The sequence below is a fragment of the Triticum dicoccoides genome, chromosome 7B, assembly GCF_002162155.2.
Source record: "Triticum dicoccoides isolate Atlit2015 ecotype Zavitan chromosome 7B, WEW_v2.0, whole genome shotgun sequence".
Lineage (NCBI taxonomy): Eukaryota > Viridiplantae > Streptophyta > Magnoliopsida > Poales > Poaceae > Triticum > Triticum dicoccoides.
The window spans coordinates 647,003,339-647,010,272 of record NC_041393.1 but is presented as its reverse complement, the minus strand read 5'-3'; positions in this window follow the sequence as shown (position 1 = coordinate 647,010,272).

Genomic DNA, 6,934 nt, shown 5'->3' with positions numbered 1-6,934 from the left:
TAGCGGCGCTATTTCAAGACCTTAGAGGGCCGAACGGCTGGAGATGGTCTTAGATTCACGGGAGAAAATAACTAGACTCGCGTAATCGAAGTTACTCGCTAAGATATATAACATGCATGCTGCTTTGCCTACGAAAAATGGAAAAAGACCGTTAACAGAAAATACTCTACTTAGCGCATCCCCAAAGCGGAGTGTCCGTCGTCCGTCCGCGTCGTCCGCGGACACTGATACGGGAGCCGGCCATTCAATCCAACATATACACCATCTGCCCTAACAAGAATTTGAACAAATTAGACCAATTTCATGCAAACTGGATGATTTCCATATAAATCAGAACACATTCGTTACATTTCAGCATATTTCATTAAACAAAAATGGGCATGGCAATCTTTTAACATAACAAAAGTTTAACCTATTCTATCTTCGTCGGTGTCCGTGCTTCAAGTCTCCTCATCCCCGCGTCCGGCCGTGAGCTCTAGGAAGTGAAGCTCCGCATCGCTGGCAGGGGAAGAATAGGACATGCGTCATGGACATGGCACATATGGGACACAACGGTGGCGTACCTAGAGGGTGTGCCAGGTGTGTCATGGCACACCCAAGATTTTAAAAAATGCCTTTTTACCATGTAATAATTTTCTGTTTTTTAAAGCACACGTCCAAGCCTATAGACCTCAATTTTTTTGAAGTATGCACACCCTCCATTTTATTTCTGGGTCCGCCACTGGGACACAAGGTGTGCCCACTTCTGTGTCCCACCTTCAGCTCTTCGTTGTCGGAGTTCGACGTGTTGGCATCGCCTGCCGAGGTGAGGTCCATGATCGATGTCGAGGGGCCAGCCTCATGGTCGTTGTGCCCCGGCTTGAATGACGCGGAGCTTCCAACTTAGGCAGCAGCGCTCCCGTCCATGATCGCTTGCTCCGCATCTGCATCCGCCTCCATCTCGATCTCCGCAAATAGGGTGTCACACTCCTCCATCATGACACGTCCACCATCACTCATGGCGGATTTCGCGGGCGTTGCGCATGGACTCATAGAACGTCCGCTGCTCATCCACGAAGTCCGGGTCCTCCACGGCCACGCCTGCGATGGCCTTCTCATTCATCTGCTCGCCAAGGATGTATCCATCCGAGATCCGGTGCTGTTCAAGGAGCCATAATTTGTACCGTCGCTCCTCCTGCAGCATCCAGAATGTGAAGACCGACGGCGCAGGCTGCACCGGCTGCTCCTCCTCCGCCATGATGACCTCGTAGTGCACATGTGCCTGTGGAGGGAGTAGTTTGTATGGTAGAGAAATCGACACAAATCTCATTATCTAATCGCGTTGATGACATCAACAAAGAATCCTAAATCAATCTCACAACATGAACAAATAGATAGATTGGGGGAACAAGGAATCGATGGCACATGCATACCTTGACGGAGGAGACGGATTGTGCGAGCTAAAGATCAATCGCTGTGTTGTGGTGGAGGATTTTCTCGATTGGAATCAATGGGCGAGTGGATTTGGGAAGAGTAACGCTAGATTCACGGGCAAGGTTTTACAGAGTTTACGGGTTGATGTTAGTTGGACTGTTCTGATTGGGTTAGGAAGGTGGAGGGGCCCACACCCCTGAAATTTGGGGGGAGAGAGTTAATTAGTGTGAACGGGAACTGTTGGTAGTTGGATGGGGATTGAATGGTCATGAAACAAAATGACTGATGCGAAACAATTTTTTCAGCACCTCACGGCTAGACACTCCCAACATATCAGTTTCTTCAAAGATTTCAAGATGCTCGGTCTTAGAGCATCTCCAATGGGTGCCCTAAAATAGGGCATAACTGCTTTGCAGCACAAAAAGCAAGTGCATCATAATCCCTAAGGGCTCGTTTGGCAGCCAGGGATCCTCTCGGGATCCCGACCCATTCCTTGTGTGGAAAGCCCGCGTGAAAAGTCAGCCTCGGGCTAGGTGCTTGGACATTTGGACGTTCAAATCCACGAGCTTTTCTCAGCCCGACCCCCCACCCCCCACCTCCTGCCGATTTCCCAGGGATAGGATCCACGCCATGCGACATGCGGAAAGAATGCCCCGTCTCGCTCGCTCGTGAGTCGTGATGCCATCCCCCAATGCTTTGCTGCCTCTCCTCCTCCTTGGTAGTCTCCACGCACGCCACATACTCGCGTCTCCACCCCCATCGTGCTCGCTGGTGGCAGCTGCAGCCATAGGGTTAGACCCTCCATTAGTCACATCTAGTTAAACTCCCGCCGACTAGGTGACGCGACAAGGGAGGCTGCCGACGGCGGCAACTGTTGTTGGTGGTGGCCATGAAGGCAACATTAAAGAAGAAAAAAAGATGAAGGTGGGCAATCTAGTAGCATAGCTAATGGGGATAGAAGATTGTGGGATTTAATTTGGAAAACCAAAGTTCCTCAGAAAATTCGGATATTTGGGTAGCGTGTTGCTTCAAATAGCTTAGTGGTACAAGTAAGTAGAGTTAGGCATCATCAGGCTACCTCATGTATGTGCGCTATTTGTGGAGTGGAAGAGGATAGTTCTTTTCATGCTCTGGTCTCCTGTACTAAGGCGAGGGCGCTGTCAATGGCCTTGAGGAATGTGTGGGACATCCCGAGAGAAGAGGATTTCAGGTTCCCGCGCCCGGATTGGATCAACTAGCTCCCCAGCAGCAAGAGCAAATGTTGTTTTTGTTCTGGAGAGTTTGGCATCTAAGGAATAGTGTTATCTTTGGGAATGGTAAGGAATCAGTCTCTGGATCTGCAAATTTTGTGGTAAATTTCTGGACTTCATTCTCATCGTGCCAAGTCACAAATAAGATGATCTCCACAAAAGGTAAAGAGGTGGTTGATGAGTTATGGGAGAAACCCAAGGCCGTTTTTGCTAAAGTGGGGTGGCGAGTACCCCCAGATGAATGGATTAAAATTAATGTCGATGTTAGTTATGTAGAAAGTCTGAAGGCTGCCAGTGTGGGAATCATGGCAAGGAATTCTACCGGAAATATCATTCTATCGTGGTGGGATTATATTGTATGGTGTTTCAGTGTGGATGAAGCAGAGCTCAAGGTGTCTTGCGGGCCTCTACATAGGTATGACCCTTCATTCACCTATTATCATCGAGACTGACTGTGCGTTTGTGGTGTCTTCCCTTTCAAATGAAAATTTTGACAGGTCCCCGCTTGTTGATTTAAAAAAGGAAGCGCTCACCATCTCAAAAATGATGCAAAAGGTCAAGTTATTAAGATAAGTCGACAGGTTAATGAGGTGGGGGCACGAGATTGCTAAGTTTAGTTTCTTTAATAAACAGATGGTATTTTGTGTAATAGTGTACCGCCTGGTGTGGCACTCCTGTAATGAATGATTGTAAGAACGTTTTAATTAATTAATATATTGGAGTGTTGTTCAAAAGAAAAATGACGCTGCCAATATCTTCCCTGACAGCCAAATGAAGCCTAATACAAATGGTTCTATAGGGCCTTAGCACGACGACTTCCTGACTGTCTACTACAATAAGGTTTGCCCGGCTCCGGCGAGGGAGGAGCGATGACAGCGGCACGCCTTCGGCTCGCTTCAGTGCTTGTAGTCGTCGCTAGGTGGTCTACATATTTGGATGTAATTTTTATTATTTCTAGTGTTCGTTGTACTATCATGATTGAAGATAAATAGATTGGAAATTTTTCCTAAAAAAATGAAGCCTAATATTCTTTTTCGGCAGGAATCATCCACTAATGATCATCAGATAGCCTGTTCTCCTTTGGTCCTTCAAAGGTAGTGCATCGGCTAGACGGCTACGGGAGCCGGAGGGAAATTTATTCACTTGCCTCTACAAGCACATGGAAATGGTAGGATTATTAAATTTACAGCACAAACAAGTAAACATGTCACTCGATCGATGCTCACGGACACGAATTACCCAAGGCCTAGGGTAACAGACTAACAGTGACTGTAGCTATATATCCTTTTATTTTGCGGGGAATCATCCACATGTAGCTATATATCCTTATTGTACTATTGATCGCCACTAACAGTGACGCATCTCCGAGGCCCGAAAGGTTGCTTGCTAGTTTGCCGGCGCGATGAGGTGGTTCAAGACGGCTTTTGCCACGACGGCGACGACCCGCGCAACCCAGGGGAACTGGTAGGCTGCGGGCGAGAGCGTCAGCAGGAGAACGCCAAGGAGCAGGAGCGCGAAGCCGAGGAAGACATGCCCGGCGTCCGCGGCCGGGTTGCCGAATGAGTAGGTGACGACCACCCAGCCGGCTAGCAGGGAGACGCGGCCGGCGTCGAGGAAGAGCCGCTGTAACTCATCCAGGCCGCCGCCGCCGAGCACATGCCGAACTTCGTAGGCCATCGCTCGGTCGCCTATGGATCGACGCCTCGATGGAGAGTATATATAGTTGCACCTTGCGGCCGGTGTCCTAGTACATATACTCCCGGCACGCCGCTGGGAGCGCTAGGAGCGTGCGTCGGACACGCCGCTGCGTGCATGGCTACAACGCGGCACGGGCGCGGTGCAGCACACTAAGAAGCTATAGTTTACTTTATTTTGTTCTTCGTGGCGACCCTTTCCCTCCTTCCATATAACACATTGTCTTTTTTACACAAACCACAAAAAACCTCGTTTTTCACTGAAATCTTGTGCACGCACATAAAATGTCTGTATATACACGCGGAATTTTTATTTCGAATTTTTCAACTTTTCGAAATGTGTATTTCGACAATGGGTGCATATGCACCTAGGAGCCAAAGGCAATTACCGATATACTCCCTCCGCCCCGAAATACTTGTTGGAGAGATGGATAAAATTGAATGCATCTATAACTAAAATATGTCTAGATTCATCCATTTCTTCGACAAGTATTTCCGAACGGAGGGAGTATATTTTTTGAAAAATCAAACCTCACAATTTTTGATCATGTTTGTGGATAAAAACATTACATCTAGAATGTCAAATATATATCATTAGAATCAAGATAAGATGTAGTAGTTCCATATTTTATAATTTTGAAATTATAAAGAGAAATAGTTTTTGTTTACTGTAAACTTGGTCAATGTTTGCAAAGATTGACTATTAAGAAATTTATACGCACTACATTGTGGAATCAGTCACCTGAAATCACTTTCCGTGCCAGTCTTTTTTTTCTCTGGACTGAAGCAGCCCACGCATAATGATCTGGCTGATAGCCAGCGCCAGTCCGCCTCGTCTTCGGTGGCCTTAGAGCCATGGTGGCGGAGTGGATCCCGATCCTTACCGGTGGGAGGGCTCTGTTTTTAGATCTTTTCTTGGGTTTTATTAGGGTTTGTGTTCTGTTTAGGAAGGCGAGACGGCGGCGGCTCACTGAAGATGGAATAAAGGTCTCTCCGCTTAGCCCCCGTTCCGGTAGTGCATTTACCATGGTCGGTGGGCATGTTGAGGTGTGTCTCTAGCGGATATGTCTTTGATGGATTTGTTCGGATCGGGTCGTCGTATGTCTATGTTCATGTGTCTTCAGGTTGGGTCTTTCTGATCTACACTATTCTTCATCGGCGGCGGTTGTTCTCGTGCGTTGATCTTATGCGGCCTTAGCATGACAACTTCCCGACTGTCTAATACAACATGTTTTGCTCGGCTTTGACGAGGGAGAGGCGATGACAGCGGCGCGCCTTCGACTCGCTTCAGTGCTTGTAGTCGTCGCTAGGTGGTTTACGGATCTGCATGTAATTTTTATTATTTCTAGTGTTCATTATACTATAATGATTGAAAATGAATGACCGAAAGTTTTCCAAAAAGAAAAATATACTGAACTTGAGAACCGACGTTCCACGTACAAACAGGCCATAGCCCATGTACTGGACTGGGTTTTTCTTTATAAGGACTAACCCCAATGCTGGACTGGAGCAGCCCACAGCCCATGTACAAGCATTTTTGTTTTCTTGTGAGTGCCATGTACAACAAGGCTTTATCGATTAATTAGTCTATCCTAAAATGGTTTAATTAGACATAGGTGTGTAATGTGTGCACGTGCGCGTGTGGGTTAGTGTTTGTGTTGTGTGCTTCATCTGCGTGATTAAATCTGCTTGTATATTTATTTCTTTATTTTCTTTCTTCTTTTAGCTAATACCAATTCGTTTAAGCAGACTAAGGCATAGCCTAGTGGTGGGAAGGCGCCAACCCACCCAGGTTCAAGGCATGGTACTTGCAATTTGGGTTTGTTGCACCAATTATACTGTAGGGAGTACACAACATTTTAAGATTCTTTCTTCTTTACAAAGAAATCTGTTTTCTTCTGCTAATAACATTCATTTTTTGTTTAATATATTTGTATGTTTCATTTTACTAGTAATAAAAAATGCTCACACGGAAAAAATGTTCCAATTTATTTTTTGTGACAATGTTTTATCTCTTCTTTGTGTTGCCTACTCCATTTTTGGTTGATTTTCTTATGTTTTTTATTAAAATATAAAAAATAAACAACTTTTTCTTTCGATATAAGAAAGCAACCAACACGAAACAAATCATTTTTTTTGCTTGTGTCAATGTTCTAGGTTTTTTTTCTTCTTAAGTCTTTTTTGGTTGATGAAGAGTTTCCTATATTTGTGCATGTGTCAACGTTTTGATTCTTGACGGGGTTATACCTACGGGTAGGCCCAAGTTCATATATTACCAAACTAAGGGCCTAGGCCCATCAAAGATATGGGCCAGAGGGCGACCTACTGAGCCCATGGTCGTTACAGCTCGAGGCACCAAAGATCATGGGAGACCATCATCGCCAAATGACCATAGTCGGATTCTACAACCCTTGACAGATCTATATCTACAGTCGATTCTTACAGGCAGGGGCAGCCGGTTATCCCACAGTCGGTTGCATCCTAGGATACCGCGACCCCCACGATGCATTTCTTGCTACTGTTACTCTACAGTGAAAATGTCTATTTAAATACGTTAGTTACTAAGTAGTAATAGCC